Below are 19729 nucleotides of genomic sequence, written 5' to 3' on the forward strand. Positions count from 1 at the left end.
TGGTTTTCTATAGGAACACAATTCCATATGATATATTTGAAAGCACCGTTTTTGACTTGTAAGCCATGGTAAGAAAATGTTTAGATTGCACTTTAAATGAGAGCCAAAAGAATTATTAGTTTGCACTAACTCACCTACACTTTTCGCCTTTTAGGGGCCAGTTATAGCTATTATTGAAATCCATCATTGAACATTTTTATTTCCGTTTTTAAGACAGTCAAGTGGTGAAAAGGGTTAACAACGTGAAGTTAATAAGTTATAGAATACAATATTATCATTTCAATGATCATTCAAATTTTCAATTTAGTGAAATGATAAAATTGTATTTAAAAATTAAATAAATGAAATAAATAAATAATAATAAATTAAATATTTTTATACTAAACATATTCTCTTTCTTATTACCTTCAAGAATTTACGCACTATTACCATTATTGCCTGCTTCATTTTCTTAAAAACGCAATTGAACAAAATTTAATAAACTCGTACTCAAAGTCTGAGGTCAAAATATGTAGTTCATCCATATAAAAAACCAAAATTTGTGGGTCACTGTGGCGTATGCGTAACATTTTATTGTATGGAAAAACTTAAGCAGGCAATATTATAAACTTTCTTTTCAGTTAAATGAATTGATTATGTACCTATTATAATTTTCTGTATTGGAAATGACACTCAATACTGGTTGCTTATCACACGTAAGGCTTAGTATATGCTGCTGAATCGAAACGAAAATTGTCATATATAGCGTGTTTGATGGGTCCTTAATACTTTATTTAATTTATTAGGGTAGGTATTATAATCCCTCAATGTTTTTCGAAATGTTAATTTAGTAATTAAATTAAACTCAATTTAATCGTTTTATAAATAAATTTACCCAAAATCCAGAAAAACGTTAAAGAATACAAATAAAATTACTAATTTTTCTATAAAAATACTTTATAAAAGAACCAAAGGGAAAGTTATAGTAATTTTGAAATAATCTTAATCGTTGCAGTAAATACTTATTAGGCCACACATCACTGTTCGGGAAAAAGAATAATGAACATTTGAAAAGTTGTGTACCTATTCTGATGAAAAGGAGTGTAAGTGCTCATCATGGACCAAACATAAACAATAACTACAGCTAACTACAGAAATTAAAGCAACTTTGATTTGAAAAGGAAATTGACCAGCAATGCCCTCTGTCCAGCAACTTAATTGACTCTATATAAGACCCTTATCAACCCAGTTCTGCTTTGTGTTGCAAAAGCATGGTACTTTGACGAAGGCCGATCAAAACTCTTTAGATTGTTTGGAGAGTAGAAATTCTTCAGAAACCAACGCATTCTTTGGTTTTGTTGATTCAATTTTTGGTGTGGACAAGCTTCAACAAATCGAAAGCAGATCTCGCCAGTTGGCTTATTGGCCAACTAAATTGTATCTGAAAAATTGACAATTTAAGAATAGTTGAAAGGACGCTGCGGCCGCCGTAAATTTTACCCATATACATGCTTAGCAAAGCTTACAAATATCGTATTAATTTCTGGTGGTTCAACGGAGTCGGGTTCACGGGTTCAGAAATACGACAAGCTAAAAACAAATTAAATCTGTATTAAATTTTCCATCTTACCTGAGAGCTCGGACCTAAGTACAGAATTGGTAGTACCTAGATGTCATGTAGTGATATGGCAACCTTACTATTGATAATAGGGCTGTAAAAGTAACGACAATATGAGTACCCGCATGTTACTTTTACTTTTGATACTAGTAACCGCATCAATAATATCGTTACTCGTTACTTTCGTATGTTTCGCATTTTTCGCATATTTCGTATGTTTCGTGTGTTTCGCATGTTTCGTTACTTTCGTTACTTTCGCATGCTTCGTATGTTTCGTACATTTCGTATATTTCATGTATTTGATACGTTTCGTATGTTTGGTATTTTAAGTATGTTTCGTACATTGGTATAAGGGTGTAAAAATTTTTTTTTTGAAAAAAACCAAAAACAATTTCTATAATCTAAACTACATTTTAAGGTCATTAACATTAAAATTAGTTGCGGCATTCTCATGTAATAAGAGTTTAAAGGTAGCTATATTGAATTTTTTTCGTTTTTTTTTTATCAAACGTGGAAACTTTTTTGATTTTTTTTTTCCAAATTTTTACACAAAACTTTGGTAATTTTTTGTTTATATTCTTTCAGTAATCGTATCACAATTCTTTAGAGACCTTTATTTCAAAAGTGCAACGCGCAGATCTCGAAATATTAACACTTCAATACAACCATGTCGAACAATTTTTCATTTATTTTTTCTATTGAGACTGATTTTCAAACCTCGTTTTCTCTGTTTTTTTTTGTGTTGAAAATTTTGCACCGAAAATAAACTAATTTTTTGAAAAACCAAAAAACTTTTGTACATTCTTAAGCTAAATATCAATACCATTAACACCATTAACAGATTGGTTGCGTCGTGGATATACATATTTCGGCCAAATAGAGAAAATACAAAAACGTCTCTTTTGATATGTCTGTATAAATTATCGATAACAAAATGATTTATTGAACCTTGGCACTACTGTTTTAATCGAGAAAAAAAGTAAACTCCAGATAATTATCTGCAGTTAGCATTCTGACTATGGTTACGATACCGACACGAGATGCGAAATGCGACAAATTGAGTGTATCACTTCATTTCGTTTCTCTTACATCGGATTTAGTATTTAAACTGGAATCGCGTCGTTACTCGTATGTTTCGTATGTTTCGTTACTTCAGTACCCAGTAACGAAACATACGAGTAACGATACTGTTTAGAAAGTAACGTTTCGTTACTCGTTACTGAAGTGAATACCCGCATTTTAGTAACGAATACATACGATTTGCTACAGCTCTAATTGATAACTTCCATCGATTGGGACTTGAGGATGTTTGATTAAAGAAAATACCTATCCTTAGCACAATTCGAAATGAGCAAAAATATAATAATGACAATAATACCTAAGCCCGTAAAAATCAACAACACAAAGCAGTATTAACGAATCCGCTCCTGCATCTTTGGGTTTTCTTACTTCTTCTCAAAAACTACTAAGAGTTTTATTTAAGTTAGGAAGAATAAACCAAGACACAAATTTGTTCTTTAAAGAAAATTGTTGTGAATATTTTTGAAATTAAGTTTTTCTTTGTTTTAACAAGAAAATATATAGAGTAATCTTTCACACCAGTAAAATTCCATTCAATTCCTTCTGACTTGATTTAATTCAACAGCAAATCCTCCTTATAACACTGGTCTGCAAGGAAATCCTCCTTTAAATAAAACTATATTTTTCTAAAGGATTTTTGTATGCTGATTCCGAATCCGAAATGTATCGCCTTTGCAAATATTTCTATGATCAACTTAATTTCAAATGGTCAAAAAACTTCAACTCATTTACTCAATAATTAAATATTTTGCATTAATATTTTTTTATTAAAAAAAAAGTTACGCATACACCACAGTGACCCTCTAAATTTCATCGCATTTAATTAGTAATAAGTAACTTATAAAACTAATCGACTTTCACTGCGTTTTTTTTTCTGTATATACACATTAGGGTGTCCTTATTTTACTCTTTTACGAAAATTAAGTGCGACGTTCCCTAGATTGGTTCCAAATCAGGAAAAAAATACCCCATTTTTCATATTTTTATCTCTAACCCTTCCTGACCCTATTTTAATAAGAAGTTACTAGCAGGTTCGATATTCTGTGTCCAGTGTTGGATAAATACCGGATGGTTGATCATTCATCGCGTTTTCGTCCCGTTTTCGAGTTATGACGGTTTTTATGATTTTTCCTCTCTTTTTCTTCAACTAGCTTTATCTTTGCCAAGCTACATCCAATTTGTAAGATTTTTTTAAACCCAATCAAAAATTTATCACAGTTTTTTTTCTGTGGATAACCGTTTCTCCTCAATTTTGCATCAAATTTTTAAAAAATAAACAAACTGAGTGCAATTACCTATTTTAAAAAATAAAAACTAATTTTTAGAAATTAATTGAAGTGAATTAAAACTTTTGCTGAGCTATTGTGGTTGAGAAAAGAACACATAGATAAAGCTCAGAAAAAAATTTTAATTCAATTAATTGATGTATTCTATATTAACTTTCGATATTTTGACTGTTTTTGTATCTTGAATGATAAACCTGACTTTGAATATTATAACACTGGTCTGCAAGGAAATCCTTCTTTAAAAAAAACTATACTTTTCTAAAGGATTTTTGTATGCTGATTCCGAATCCAGAATTGATCTAGCACGTCACGTTTTTTAGATATTCCCTTTAGAAAATCTCAAACACCCATTTTTTTGCTGTTTTCGAAGAAATATTTTGGCATAATGTAATATTTTTCAATTAAAATTGTTACGGTTTATAAAATAACTTATTTTTTTCTTTCAAATTCAGTTTCAATCTTCTCAATATCTCTTTTCTTCTCCGAGATATCTTAATTTAAGTAAGTTTAGTAGGTTTGGCATATCTTATCATAAAAAAAACTGATCTTTAAAAATTAATATATCTTTCTCCCTAGAACAAAAATATACTTTTCTAATGGACTTTAGTGTGCTGATTTTGAATCCGAACCCAAAAAATTTCGGTCAGCTCTGGTTTGTGAGATATAGTAGTTTTTATTGAGATTTTCTAAGAAAAAACTTGATTTTGTGATACTTTAATGCGAATATCTTAAAATCCTCACGTGATATAATTTTTTTGACTTCGGATTCTAACTCAGCACATCAAAAATTATAAGAAAAGTATACTTTAGTTTCTAGGAGAAGCAAATTTGAAGCTTTACAAGGCAGTTTATCGAATGGTTTATTACAAATAAGATATTTATAAATAGATAAATAGTAATATAAAATTACAAAACACGTACAAATTTTGTTTCATGTATTTTATTATGGTTTTCTTTACATATTTGACTTTTTAAATATAATGGGCGTTGATATTTTACATTTTCCTTAATTAAGGTGTTTTTGTTCATGTTGGATTTACTAAAAAGTAAAGGATTTCGATATTTCTGCTTTTTTTTTAGAAATCAGTATTTTAAAATATGAGTAAACATTAATGTAAAAGGACATATTTGGTGTCAATCGATAGGCCATATTATGAGGAATAAGTCTTCCAAATTTGAGCTCAATGCTACAAATAGTTTTAATTTAAATAAATCTAAAAGGTTGATTTTTTAGAAACTACCCACATTTTTCAAAAATCATTTTTACAAAAATGGCACCTGATAGAATTTTTCTGAAACCAGATTTCGATTCAGGAAAGTCTAATCTTTCATAATATCAAAAAATTATTTGAAGGAGAAAAAAAAAGTGAAATTTTGCAGACCAGTGTAATACAACAACGTGAACCACCGGGAAATAAATTTTTGCAACAATTTGGAGCATAAATCACCAAATAATGAAAAATTCGGTTGTTTTCGATATTGTATCTTTTTTTTCGATAATAATGTTACATTTGGCACTCGACTCCGAAAAAACTAGGATGTTCATTGCGCCGTTACCATAAACAACCGTGCCAAACCGTTCTTTTTTTAGTTACTAAATAAAGAAAATAAATTTGACGAATGTACAAAAATCACTATTTTCGATAATAAAGTTTATTTTGGTGGTTCTTTGATCATGCGAAGGGTTTTAAATAATTCTAAATTTAAATAATCCTTACCAAAATTTAGATGTTTTTCTATTCCCAATAACTTAGCCATTTATATGAACAAACGTGAACCAGATTTTTCACCAATTTTTTAAGTTAAAAAAAAACCTTTTTTAATAGATTTTACATCAAAATTTCTACAAAGTTAACCATTTTTGAAAAACCTAAGTATCAATTAAAGCTAAGCATGTTATGACTATCAAATTTAAGATCCTACAACAAGTCTGAAACTATTTTACCAAAAGGACATGGGTACTTTTTTCCGGTATCCCAATGAGCCAGAAGAAAAATGAAACTTTCAACTCCAAACGCAATTCAATTTAAGATTTTAAAGTAAGAAGAGAGAAATATGTATGTAACAACAAGAAAAACTTACCAAAGAACCCACTAATTTCATAGTCAATAATTATGAAAATCAATACTCAAAAAAAAACACTTTTCCAAATGCTCTCAAAACTATAACCATCAGTCACTCTAAAACCTCCTTTGACCGCAGACAGCAAAAAAAAAAAAAAAAAACTCTTAGCACTCTAAAAGTTAAAATATAATTCCAAATTCACATTAAATTATACTGAGGTAAGATTTTAATGCAAATGTAAACACTTTGAGGGTAAAAGTTCTCAAACATAAAATTAAAAAAAAAAAAAAACACACAAAAACAGATTGCCAATGAATGAACATCATTTTTTTTTAAAAACAATGTTGTTATAACAAAAACAAAAAACTCTCCAGATTTTCCTAAAATTTTTAATCCTTATAATATATGCAGAGCTTGCTCGAAATAGTTAATCGCTTTATCTTTCCTTATATAGAGCCCATAGGATAGATAATGAAAACATTTTCACAACCCTTTTCATTCTTGCTTATCATCAAACTATTAATTTATGAAACAAAAAAAGAACAGCAAAGCAGCACAAGCCGTGTTGGTTTTGTATTTAAACTATGTTGGAGTTAGGGATAGGGATGATATAGAGGGATACACATAAAGCCATATCGCCGTTAATCATAAAAACCACCCTAATAAAATTCAAGACACACACAAAAAAAAAAACAACAAAACTTTCTACGCGCCTGTCTCTACATAAAATCCTAAATAGATTTAGGTACCCTTTATTTTTTGTGTGATTTTTTTTTATTTTATTTTTTTGTTAAGGAAAAGAAAAACTTCTGATGAATAAATTTTATCATCCAACAAACACACACACATTTGCAGATATAGGTTATACCTATATATAATTTATGTGTATCTTACCAATGACTTCACACACCTCGCTTTGGGCCAGGCATTCAGGTGACAAAAAAAAAAAAAACATCATTGGTATGTATACCGCAATATTGCGTTTACAAAGGACATTTAGCATAATTTATTTTTTGCTTATGCGGCTCTGAGATTGTCGAAAAGTTCCGCTCATTAAAACCCCAAGAACAGGCGCTGAACTCTGTGAAACATCAGAGAGTGAATAGGTACTTGGTACTTTGTAGGTAGTACTACCTACTACACAGCTCTCACTAAGCCGTAACGTATATAGAACTTCCATCAGGAAAACGCAAATATACACAAAGCAAACTTAAACTTTATCGTCCCGGTTTCATCCATCCTTAATAAAAATGAGAGTTTCCATGCGAATTCCTTCATTATGCGCGCCTCTCCGTGTAACAACAACGTTACACAAAAAAAAAAACTATGCAATTCGAATTTTTATCATTCTTCCGTTTGTACCCGGTACCCGGTCTCCAGCCTCCGGCCTCGACAAACCAAATGGCACACTAATGAACACTTGAAAAAACTAACTTTTTTTTTCATTTTTTTATTTCATATAAAATAAAATGACCTCGATGTTGCTAATTTTGTAATAAAAAAAAAAAGAAATTGAAGAAAAAAAATTATTTTTTACAACAAAAAAAAATGTGGCAGTCACTCTACAACACTGTGTTGGTGTATGAGTGGAGGGTAATTAAATTTTATTGAATTCAAGGACCAAAGCATTTCGAATCCAGTGTTCCCAGATTGACTAAAATAGAAGCTCATTTTTATTTGAGTTTGTAAAACGGAATCAACGCAGGAGACAAAATCAAAAAAGTTTTGTTTTGTTTTTAAACTGTGACGAAAAAGTTTTTTTAATCCGTGATTCAATATCCGCCAAAAAAATCAACTTTTGTTTTAATTTAAAAATTTTGTGAAGTTGTTTGAGGGAAATTATATAACCTTTCTTGTGAATGATACATCCCACATAGGATATATGACTGGAGCTTTGACTTGTGGAGGAGTTTACAAAATGCCTAAAGTCTGAAATAACATGAATTACCACTTCAGAGGAAATTAACTGTTAAAGGATCTATTTAAATGAATTGAGTTCACATATGAGTGGGGTTTATACTGCAGGATTAAATATTCATTGTTAATTCTGAAAATCGCCCCTAAAAATTAAGCACTGTATATTTGAGTGAAAAATGGGTGTTGTTTATAGGAAAGTTTAAGTCGATACTTTTTAACAAGTCCATTGTAAAAAAAAAACATATTTTTTATTTTAACTTTGCCACCTCGTACATGTCCGGTGCAAACAACCTTAAAAAAATGTTAAATAATTTAAAAAAAAACACAAAAAATTTCTTTAATCGAAGAGAGTTTAAAAAGTCTGTCAATTTGAAAGTGTAATTGCTGATCATAGAACCCACCTTGAGTACCTTCGAGTTTATAAAAGTAAATTATAAAAACAGCATAACTGTTTCATTTAGACTGTTTCTTGAAAAAAAATTCATAGATGCATTTTGAGATCTGAATTCGAAAGAGTATCAATCAATTGTTATTATCTCGAAAATATTATTTCAACGACAGTGATTAAAGAGAGGCTAAGAGCTGACAAACCTGTTTTAGACCATTTGTAGGCTTATTCAAGAGAGTCCGGAATAAAAAAGCGATTTTTGAGCAGGACTCGAAAATATGCTTGTTTATAAATAGGTACATACATAAAGATTTTTACTGTGGAAGAATTTTTAAATAAAAAAAAATATGGTCAGAACTGAAAATAACGTTTAAACATGTGAACTCTTTTGAAACATGATTTCGAGGTAAATAATATTTGTGTGCCAAGTTTTATCAGGGAATTATGTTTTGAAAGTGAGTTTTCTATTAAATTGAATCTTTTGAATTTAAATATTCATAAGCTATTCAATAACACCCGCAGTGGCGTACGTTGAGTCGCCGGGGCCCCATGGCAAGACTAAATTTTGGGGCCCCTTTGATATTTGGGGGCCCCTTAGATGCAAAAAAAGTACGTATACGCCATACATTTTTTTTTGTATGGCTTATTTATTTTTAGGTTTATTTTAATGTTTTAATATGTTCGTAATGCACTTTGCTATAGTTACTTACTTAAAATTTCTATCATAAAAGTAGTAAATACTTGTACTAGGGGCCCCCAAAAATTAAATATTTAGAGACCCCTAAAATCAAATTTGTTTTAGCTTAGAATTGATAGTTCTTGGGGCCTCTGTTCTGAAGTAATAGTATTTGATTTTCCATCAGCAAACATAGTTTATTTCTTTTGGGGCCACTGAAAAATTATTTTTGGGGTCTCAAAATTAAGTGCTTAGAGGCCCCTAAAATATAATATAATTCTTTGGAGCCAAGAATTAATAAGTATTGGGGCCTCTGTTCTGAAGTAATATTCGGAATGCCACCAATAACGTAATGTTTTTATTTTGGGCCCTGATGTATTTATGTTGGGGCCCCTAAATTGATATTTAATTTTACATTTGATTGTTTTAAACCACCGAGGTAATAGCTTTTGAGGATCCTCAAATTATATACATATGTCATGCCATCAGAAAATTTGATGAATATTTTTAGGCTCCTTAGTAATAGATTTTCGGACCCCCAAATTAATATTTGATTGCCTCTCAACTAACGAGGTTCCTGAAAAATTTTTTTTTGGGAAACTTCATATAATATTTTTGGAGCCCCGAAGTCATATTTTTTGAGGCTCCTAAAGTAATATTTAGTAATCCATCAACAAATGTAATTTAATTAAAAAAACAAATTTTTTTTTTAATTTCTTAAAACACATAACAAAGCAAGTTTTCATTAAAACATGTTTTGTTGAGAAATTTATTAAAACTTGTTTAGAAAATAATTTCAAATTATTCAATTTTAAAAACAAAACAAGTTTACGTTTTCAAAAGAGTTTTGTGTTCTGGAAAATGAAACATGCATCCCAAAAGGTTAAGTAAGGTAAGAAAAAAGGTGAAAGCGGCTATCTGGTGAGCCTTCCTTTCAGGCATATTTAAGATGCCATCACGCAGTTAGCGGCTGAGTGAAAAAATTCTGCTTAGATCAATAATATGAAGAAGTCACAAAACAAACTTTTTGCTGTTTTATAAAAAATCATGTTTTATTCAAAACATGTTTTAAAATTTCGTTTTTTAGATGTGAAAATGTTTGTGAACAATACCGATTTTGCAAATTGAACTTTGATAGCACTTGTTTTCACTCAAAACGATTTTATTAAAAGTCAATAATATGGCTGTAAATATAAGAGTATTTCAGTAGTATTGCGATTATCAACTACCAATTGATAGTTGATAAATACTGAAATTTGGTATTTTAAAACCTATTTTATGGAAAACCGGACAACTTTTTTAACCCTTTCGGACCCAGCGTTACTCTCATGTAACATTTTTTTAAAAAATCGTAAAAAATATTAAATTAAACAATTTTTTTTTTGTTACGATGTCTTAATTGAAAGATAATAATGCCTAGTTACTGGATTATTACAAAAAGTTAGTCAAATATCATACCTTTAACCCTAGTTTACAAATTGGGGTTCGTGCGAACCCCAACGCATGTTTAAATGGTTATAACTTTTTTCTAAATCGTTTTTTCGACTTGGGATGAAAACTCAGTGAACGAAATTCATTTTTGTTTACGTTTTTTGTCTTTTTTCCATAAAAGCGGTTTTATATTATTTTTTGGAATTTTTTTCTGAAAAAAAGTCACAAAAAAAACTTGGGGTTCGTGCGAACCCCAACGCATGCTTAACTTTTTTCTAAATCGTTTTTTCGACCTGGGATGAAAACTCAGTGAACGAAATTCATTTTTGTTTACGTTTTTTGTCTTTTTTTCATAAAAGCGGTTTTATATAATTTTCTGGAATTTTTTTCTGAAAAAAAGTCACAAACCAAACTTGGGGTTCATGCGAACCCCAAGACTTTAAATGGACTATTTTCAACAATTTTTATTAGGTATATTTTGGTAAAAATATACCTGTTGTATATACGTGTTATCATAAAAAGACACCGCAACTGTCACCTTAATCAATAACAGAAAGAGACAATGCATCAAATTGTTGATAATGAACAATTAGAGGTGCATAAAAGCTTTGGGGTTCGCGCGAACCCCCAAGTTTGGTTATTGCATTATTTTGCGTGCGGTAAACTAGGGTTAATTTTTTTTTATCGAGAAAGGGACTGAAATTCACATTTTTTTTTTTTTTTGTAAAAAAAAATTTTTTTATATATGGTCATAATTTTGAAAAAAGATATAAAAAGTGTTAATGCAGAAAGGGTTTTTTTTTGCTTAGAAAAAGTAGCATACATTATAGTTTCATAAAAAGTTATTTTCTCAGTTCTCTTACTTTTTTTGTGGTCATAGGCAGTGCATGTTACTTACATGTAGCATGAGAAAAACACATCAGTTTTGCTAATTTTTAATTTTGGAAAATAACTTTTTGCTATTCATATTTCTTATTTGTGACGTTTTTGATCCGATAATACCGAAAAAAACATTTTTTTATATTGATTTTCATAGCTTGGGTTCGAAAGGGTTAAGGAATTTTTTCAATTACATTTCGATTAATAACAGTTGGCATCATCCTCCTTTTTCAAAATTTTTGTGAATTAATAAGATACCTATGGAAAATAATACGATATGTAGGTAAACTTAATTTTTATCAACTGTAATTAATAAAATTTATATAAGCAAAAAATTAAAACAACACAACATGAGACAGAGCCTGGCCCCAACAACGTCAAACGTCAAAAGCCCGATGATGGAGTAAGACACTCCGAAACGCGTCGCCTATTAAACTAATGTAAAAAAAAGTTGTGAGTTTTTGTTAAAATAATTTTAAATAAAATAAAACAATAAAATTTAAGTCCAAATTGTACCTACTAACCTAAATCCTCTGCCTCTGTTAGACTAGTAATATTTTGTATATAATGCATAAAAGTCCCGTAATTATGTTTTCTAAGAGACTTTTGTGAACAATATATTCGAGTTTTTTTGGCTTTAAACCACATTCGGGCACAAGCTAAAGATCTCGTGAGTATTTATGTACAAATCACAAATAGTGATTACATTTTGAAAATGTAAAATATTTGCAAATGAAAAATTACCTAGTGTGTTTTTTTTTCTAAAAGCTGGTAACACTCAGAACAAGGTTACTAACGACTTACGTATCTACTTCTTCTATTTGCAATAAGCAAGTTCAAAAATATGTCTTAACGAAGATCATTGCAAAATTTCAACAACAACACAAAAAATCCATAAATCAACATTATACCTACCACAGAATACGGGCATTCAACAACAACCAACAACAAAAAAAAAAAATAAGAAACACTTAACAAATGGCATTAGTCCGTAAGGCAAGAAGATGAAATAAATGTTAAAGAGGCACTATAAAATGTGAAAGTACGCATTAGCATCCACTTTGATGGAACAAAAGCACACTTAGGTGGGTACAATTATTACAAAAAAAAAAAAATAATAACCAAAAGAAGAAGAAGACTCATGAAGGTTATTTCGAGTCTATTTCCATCCATTTATGTGACCTTGAAACACATTTGTAAGCAAAAAATAATAATATGACAGAAGAAAAAAAAAAGAAGAAATGTATACTTTTACCAACCATCACACAAATATCATATATATACGATGTCGCAATAAGGAGTCTCAATTAAGTGTCCTTAATACTTTAATCCTCTGCAAAAGAGCTCCTATTTTTTTTTTTTTTGCAAAGGAATCGATTTTTGTTAGCTCTGCTCTCTGTGCAAACCCATTACATTATTACAACTAAGATAGGTAGATACTCTATGGCCTTCTCGTCTTCATGTCTTCATTATTTAATATTTCTCTTTTTTTTTAATACAGTTTTTTTTTTCTTCTTATATATAAAAATGCAACGCTAGCAAGAAAAAAATATAATCAGAGAAAAACCATTTTAACGCACAAGACCTAGATTTAAGAAACAAGCCACCACAAAACTACCACTAGAGCAGCAGCAGCAAGAGAAGAAATAGCAAGAGCCACCATTAAAAATGTGAATAATGGTGCGATCCAATTTTCTGTGACATAAAGTAGAGAATTTTATGAGTTTTGGAGGCGAACGGACGGCCAATGCCACCGTACCCGTTGCCGCTGCTGCTGCTGCTGTTCTGTTGCCGCCATATCGTTTGCTACAAAAATTGTAATTAGGCCAATTGCAACTGAATAGAGAGACAGATACCGCTACATAGCCACTTTTGTATATATATCTATTCATCTATCTACATAATATCTACCTATAACTAAAGAACAGAATAGAAGAGAACTCATTTTAGCATAAATGTTTCGCTTTCAATAAAATGCTATGAAGCTATTACAAGGACATCCCCAGATTTAGGAACTTTTCTTTCTTCTTCTTATTTTTTTTTTTTTTTTTTTATTATTTTTTATCAAAAAGCCAACGACCGCTTTTCTTATATTCTTATGCTATTGTCCTTTAGAGAATGAGCTAATCTATTTACGAGAAAAACGACGACTTCGACATCGACATCTTCTCTATATACATTGACAACGTCCTACATAACTGATACTGAATTACACCGAATACCAACAAAAATACCTAGAATGACAGTTCGCCTATTGATGTCAATTACGGTTTTGAGTGTTCCTATATAAAAAAAAAAAGTAAAATAAAATAAAAAGAAAAAAATTGACACACACAGTCGTGTGACCTCCTTGCTTTGTTATGCTTGCTGCTCATCACTAGCGATTAAGTGCGATAGGGATGTCAGCCTAACCACCCATCACTGTTTAACACTGGGATAAAATGGTATAAATTTTGGCCAAAAATACAATACCTAAAATGTGCCACAAGTTGTCCGGTTTGATGACATCTGTTGCACATTGACCGATAAACCTACGATTAAATTCGACATTCCATACTTAATAAAATTTTGTAAAGATAGGAATTTGAACAGAAAGAATTTGACTTAGGGTAGAATAACTAACTTAACAAGCCCGTTAAATTTGAGACGTCAGCATCAACTGATACCAAATGAAAGAAGAACGATTTTTTTTTTGTTCGATGATTATGTGCTCTAAAAGACTTTGATGAACAATTTTTTTCAAGTTATTTGCTCAAAAGTCAAAAGCAAATTCGGGGGCGAAAATTAAAATTTTCATGAGGATCAATGGTTTGTACATTGATCGTCATGAAAGCTAAAAGTGAACTTCAGATAGGTTAGTCAAAATTCTTTCCAAAAAGCAAATACATAGATATTTTCAAACTGTAAAAATAATTTTTCCCAAACACCTTAAAAATTTCGAGTACCTAAATTGCAAGAACCGCCGGATTTTTAAGGTTTTTACTTGAAATTCGAGGAGTGATTCAAAAATATTGCACTGGCAACAGATTCATGAACGTTCTTCATATAGCAACATGTGATATGACGGAGCTTGTATGGAAGGTTTTCAGTCGTGAACTTGATTACCGACATCATCAGCAGAAAAATCAGTAAATCCATATAAAACTCGACAGGGGGTCAACAACTTTGCCAATCATCATCAATTAAAAAACTGGGCTTACATCCTGCTGACAATCAGCAGAGTGAAATGCTAAAGCAGATGTTGCAGTGAATACGCCATCAAACTTACGAGTTAAATACCTAATACAATCAAAACCTAACTACCACATTTTTAGGAAAATAAGTTTTGACAAAATATGGTTAACCTCTTACAATTTTTTTATGAAAATCAGTAAAAAAAAAAATAAAAAGTCATGCAAATAGAAAAAACTTACATTCGACCTTAATACCAATTTTGAGAAATTAACTGACACCACAAGAGGTCTACAAGAACTCAAATTTCGATCCAAAAAAGTTGTTAATTTTTTTAAGTTTCAATACATTCAAATGTCAATACAGTTAAAAACTGTTCAGGTAACGCCTAGTATTTAAGATAACCAACAATCAACAATGTTGAAAACATTTGATCAGCTAGCAAAGGAAGCACAATAGAAGACAAAACTAAATACAATTTCCAAACCGAAAGATCAAAAAGAACATATATTTACTTCTTCCTGTTGTTTTTAAAAGATATGAATCTTGAAGACGAATAACAGCTAATAAAATTAAACAATTAAAAACATTAATTATTCAATGAGCAATATTTCTAAATTTCTTTCAGTATTTACTAATTTCAGCAAAAGCTTAACAACATCAGCTTGAAACTAATTCGGCTAATTTATTTTGGTGGAAATGAAAAAACACATGGCGAAAATTTATCAATTTCTTACTAGTTTCAAACAAATCTTTATCCAGATTCGGCTGAGATTACGAGTTTTGGTTAAAATTTAAAATATTTTTTTAGTATCGTAGTAGTTTCTTATTAAGTTCAATAGTTTTCGGTGAGATTTATGAACCTGCTTTAATTGCAATGTTTCGGTAAAAATTAATCAATCTGCTAAAATTTACGAGTTTCGTCTGATATTTATGATTTCCTGCTGAGAATCAGGGGTCGAACTACGACATACGTTCGTTAACGTTTTGACTATTGCTCTCTCTATTTAATCACCCCACCCACCCCAGGAGTTTAGCCAGAGATTAAAAAGTTTTTGGCTAATATATACCACTTCCTGTTTGAAATTGTTAGGTTCTGCATAAAATTAGTAGTTTCTACTGAGACCTAGATGTTTTTTTTCTCAAAATTTTCTAGTTTCTAAAAAAACTTCAGTAGTTTTACCAGAGATTCGTCAATATCTACCAGTATTTTTTGAAATTTGCTCATTTAGACTAAGGTTCACATTTATATTCTAATTTCTGATTCAATTAAAGTATTTCAGCTTTGATTTACTAACTTTGTCTGAAATTTCGGCTGAGATTTAGTAATTCTAGTTTCTGATTCAATTAAAGTATTTCAGCTTTGATTTACTAACTTTGTCTGAAATTTCGGCTGAGATTTAGTAATTCTAGCAGGTAATACACCAGTTACAAAAATACAAAAATTTAAACAGTGATATAGCTCGATTTTAGAAGTCTAATAAACAAGAAGTTCAGAAGTTGGTTAAATTAAGCGTAAGATCCTAAGGGCAGTGATACTAAAGTAAAAAAAAAAAACACATTTTTTAAATTCTTGGTGAAAAATTAAACATTTTGTATCGAAAAAATAGTACAACTATCCTACTGTACATCGTTGTCTTCCACCCTACCAAGACAATGATGAAATATCTATTTAAGCGGCTATTATCAGTTTGGAGAGAGAGATGTGCGAAGCTCTCTAACGATCTTGACAAGAAATCCCCATTAATTCTATATATCTATCTCTGCCCTAGCTAAAGGCGCCTTTTGTCAGACTTGCTTTTCATTTGCTTCCTTTTTTTTTTTGTTTTATTTAATTTTTTTTTGCTCTAAATTATTAACGCATTGTGCCCAATTTTTTTGATGCGAAGCATCTCATCTCTCCATCGAATCACAGACGAAAAAAGAGAGGCAAAGCAGTGAGGCAGGCAGGCAGGCAGTCAGTCGTTTGGTTGTCAACATAGTCAAGAATGTTTCACGAGTCCATTGGGGCTTTCTAGAGCGTAAAGACTTCACAGTAACCGCTGTTGACGACGGTATATGTACAATAAAAAAGCAAAAAAAAAAAAAAAAAAAAACAAGAGACGGCTGAAGAGAGATTTTTGGGGAAAGCAAAAGCGGGCGCACAGTCGGGCGCACAGTCGGGCATCATCATCATCATCATCAGGGGGCTTTTCGAAACGAAGGATATTTGTTCTGTGGTTTTACACGAACGATAAACAAACCGAAATTACGTGCCAACATCCAGACCACTTTTACACCACCCAGGGTCTACAAGAGCAGAGTGAGAGACTGCGGTTTGCTGCAGAAATTAATTAAAATTTCATACGTACTGCATTCGAATAAGTACCTTCACTACCTAGAGGAGCATATAAGTACTATATAGCTACCTTTACTTCCAGGTAGGATATCCTCTCCATCATCCATCCACACAGGGAAACCCACCATAGTGCAAAATTAAATTACACAAAAAATAAATAAGGTACACCTACCCTTACTCTTATACCTTCCTCTCTATAGTCACCACCAAACAAGGCTTACAACAACAACAACAAAAAGTCAAACAAGGAATAAAATATAGAAGACATAAAAAAAAAAAAAAAAAAAAAACAATATTCGTTTGAGCAGGTGAATAAACACATACCAAGCAAATAGTAGTCGTCAAGTTAAATATGCATCCCCCGAAAGTAATTCTCCGCAGAAACATCACCACTCCATCACCAATGCCGCGCCGCGCTCATTCACCCTATTATCTCCTCCGATGGAACAAGGACGCAAATACCATTTTTAACTCTCGGGTCAATAAATTCTGTTCGCTATATATCTCTATGCAACACACACACGTACGCACACTCTACTACAAATCTACTACATACACACGTTTACATTGAATTTTTCTACCGTCGTCGACGATTGAATAAAAACAAGAAAAACAAAAAGAAACACTTCTCTAGATACAATTTATTTTTATTGTTATAACGATAACAATAACACTTTCTATTATTTATTCAATTGCCTGGGATTTTTTGATAGGTCTTGGAGCTCGCAATATTCTGCAGCTTCTCGCATCAGCAACACACTTTACACGATTTACTGACGATATGAGAACTATGATTTCGGAAATGGCTCCGATATGACGGACGACCGACGGCAAAACGACGACAAACGACAATCGACAAATGTCGATAAACGTGCGAATGACGATATATATCGACGCAAGATGAGTCGACGATGATGATGCAGATGGGTTATACTCTTACTCGCCGTATAAAGTCCGTATTCTCTCTGTCGAATCAAATCGAATTGAATATTGAATCGAAACCGTATCGTTTGCGTTTCGTATTCGTATCGTATTGTATTGTATTGTATCGTATCTAGGCAAAAAGTCAGCGCGTATTGATTTGATTTTGTAAGTTTGTGATTTTCTCTCTATCAAGCGATGATGATGAAGATGATGATGATAGCACCGCAGCAGCACAGAGCAGAACAGTCGTTAGCTTCGACAAAGTGTCGACGGAATTCACCCCATCACTAGTGTCTTTAATTAAGGTCACGACGAGTATACCATTAGCTGTTAAAAGTCGTGAATTTGTTGGTTTTTGCTTTTGCTTTTGTTTTAATTTATATATTTTCTCGTCCGGACTTTCTCAGACCCTGGGAAGCCCGAGAAAACAGCTTGCTATTAGAGAGATACACAGATACAAATCCGCAGGAGCACTTTAAAATAGAAAAAAAGCAAATAGACGACAACGACGACGACGGAAAGAAGAAAAAGAAATAAAAGAAGGAAAAAAAATACCGGAAAAGTTGGAAAACCTCACGCACTTTAATTCTTCACTTCTCCTCTCTCGGTGAATATTGTGTGGAATATTTTTTTTTTTTTTTATTTTTTTTTTTTTTATAACTAAGGATGTACCTGCTCACAGAGCCCAGGTAACGGAAATAAAAATATACTACCTTCAAAGGGAAAAAATACCCTCGAAAAAGACCCCGAAAAAAAAACCACCGAGAGCACCTAACAGCACCAAGGACCGACCAACCGACAATATACGAACAAACGAGCCAACGAATGCGAATTGCTCGCACGAAAAAATATGTGCGAAAAAAACACACAAAATGATATAAAATATCCCAACTAGCTCTATACCTATGATGGCAATGGCTCCACAGCAGCTCCAGCAGAGTGAAAAACGTATGCTCTTGTAAAGTCTTCAAGTTGTTGAAGTTCCGCGCGCTCCATACACTATATTATACACCCGCCGCAGAGAGGAGCAATATAAGACTCTCCGCCACCACACACGCCGCAAAACTTGCAGAGACAAATTTTCAGCATCGGAATATTTGAAAAAGACGAAGATTTCTGGAGCAAAACATTGCAACGACCGACAACGACGGCCAAAGCTCTCCTCTATCCATACGATATTATAGGTATCCATTCCACAAGTCCACTCTCTCGCCAGCGCTATATAGAGACATATACAATCACATTTACACACAGAAAACAAACATCCAGTGAAGTCAGCGCCGAACCGAACTGAACCAAAGTACCGAACTCTGCCACAAAGCTGTGTGTGAAAGTTCTTTCTCTTTTCGGGCATGCGAACTACGGACTGATTTTGTAATTTCTCCATTTGAATCTCTTCTTGGTGGTTGCTTGCTCCAATGCTGCTGCTGCTCCATCACACATTATCATCACCTGCTGCTGCTGCACTGCTAGCTGGTTTGTCGTTTAGTATAAAACCAGGGTTACCAGTGGATTGAATATGGTGAACAAATTAATTAAACTTTTTTGTTGGCATTGGATGATAGTTTTTGTCTTATGAAAACTATTCTTTAATTCTTTTTGTGAGTCCATTTTCCTTAGTTTGTATAGGTTTTTTTTGGCAAAGAAATGAAAATTAACTAACATTTTAGTCACTAACGTTTCAGAACCTGCTTAATAGATCGTGGTAGTAGTCGTAAGCTGCCATCGCCAAATCGCATGAATTTGGTATTGATTTACACCTGCACCGATCTGCGGTTAAACATGGGTCATGGTGGCGTATGTGTAACCTTTTTTTTTTAACTAAGCTGTTATTGCATTACAAATATTATTCTATTTATGGTCAATCAAGAAAATTTTTGACCTTTGTAGACCAAACTCTGTAAAAATAATACATTTTTTTTTTTTTCTATGTTAAAAGGTTTAATTCATAATAATAACTTTTTATGAAACTTTTGAG

The 19729-nt window shown here is 31.7% G+C and overlaps 1 protein-coding gene across 1 annotated transcript in view; it reads right to left on the minus strand.

The window, feature by feature from the left end:
* The window catches only part of LOC129906377 (ell-associated factor Eaf-like), a 28562-nt gene extending 9607 nt beyond the window's left edge, over positions 1-18955 (minus strand). Inside the window, exon 1 of the mRNA XM_055982120.1 lies at positions 18655-18955. The gene's annotated coding sequence lies outside the window, so the exon portion shown is untranslated. The remainder of the gene's footprint in view (positions 1-18654) is intronic.
* Positions 18956-19729: the final 774 nt, after the last annotated feature.

This window comes from Episyrphus balteatus, chromosome 1 (assembly GCF_945859705.1).
Source record: "Episyrphus balteatus chromosome 1, idEpiBalt1.1, whole genome shotgun sequence".
Classification (NCBI taxonomy): domain Eukaryota; kingdom Metazoa; phylum Arthropoda; class Insecta; order Diptera; family Syrphidae; genus Episyrphus; species Episyrphus balteatus.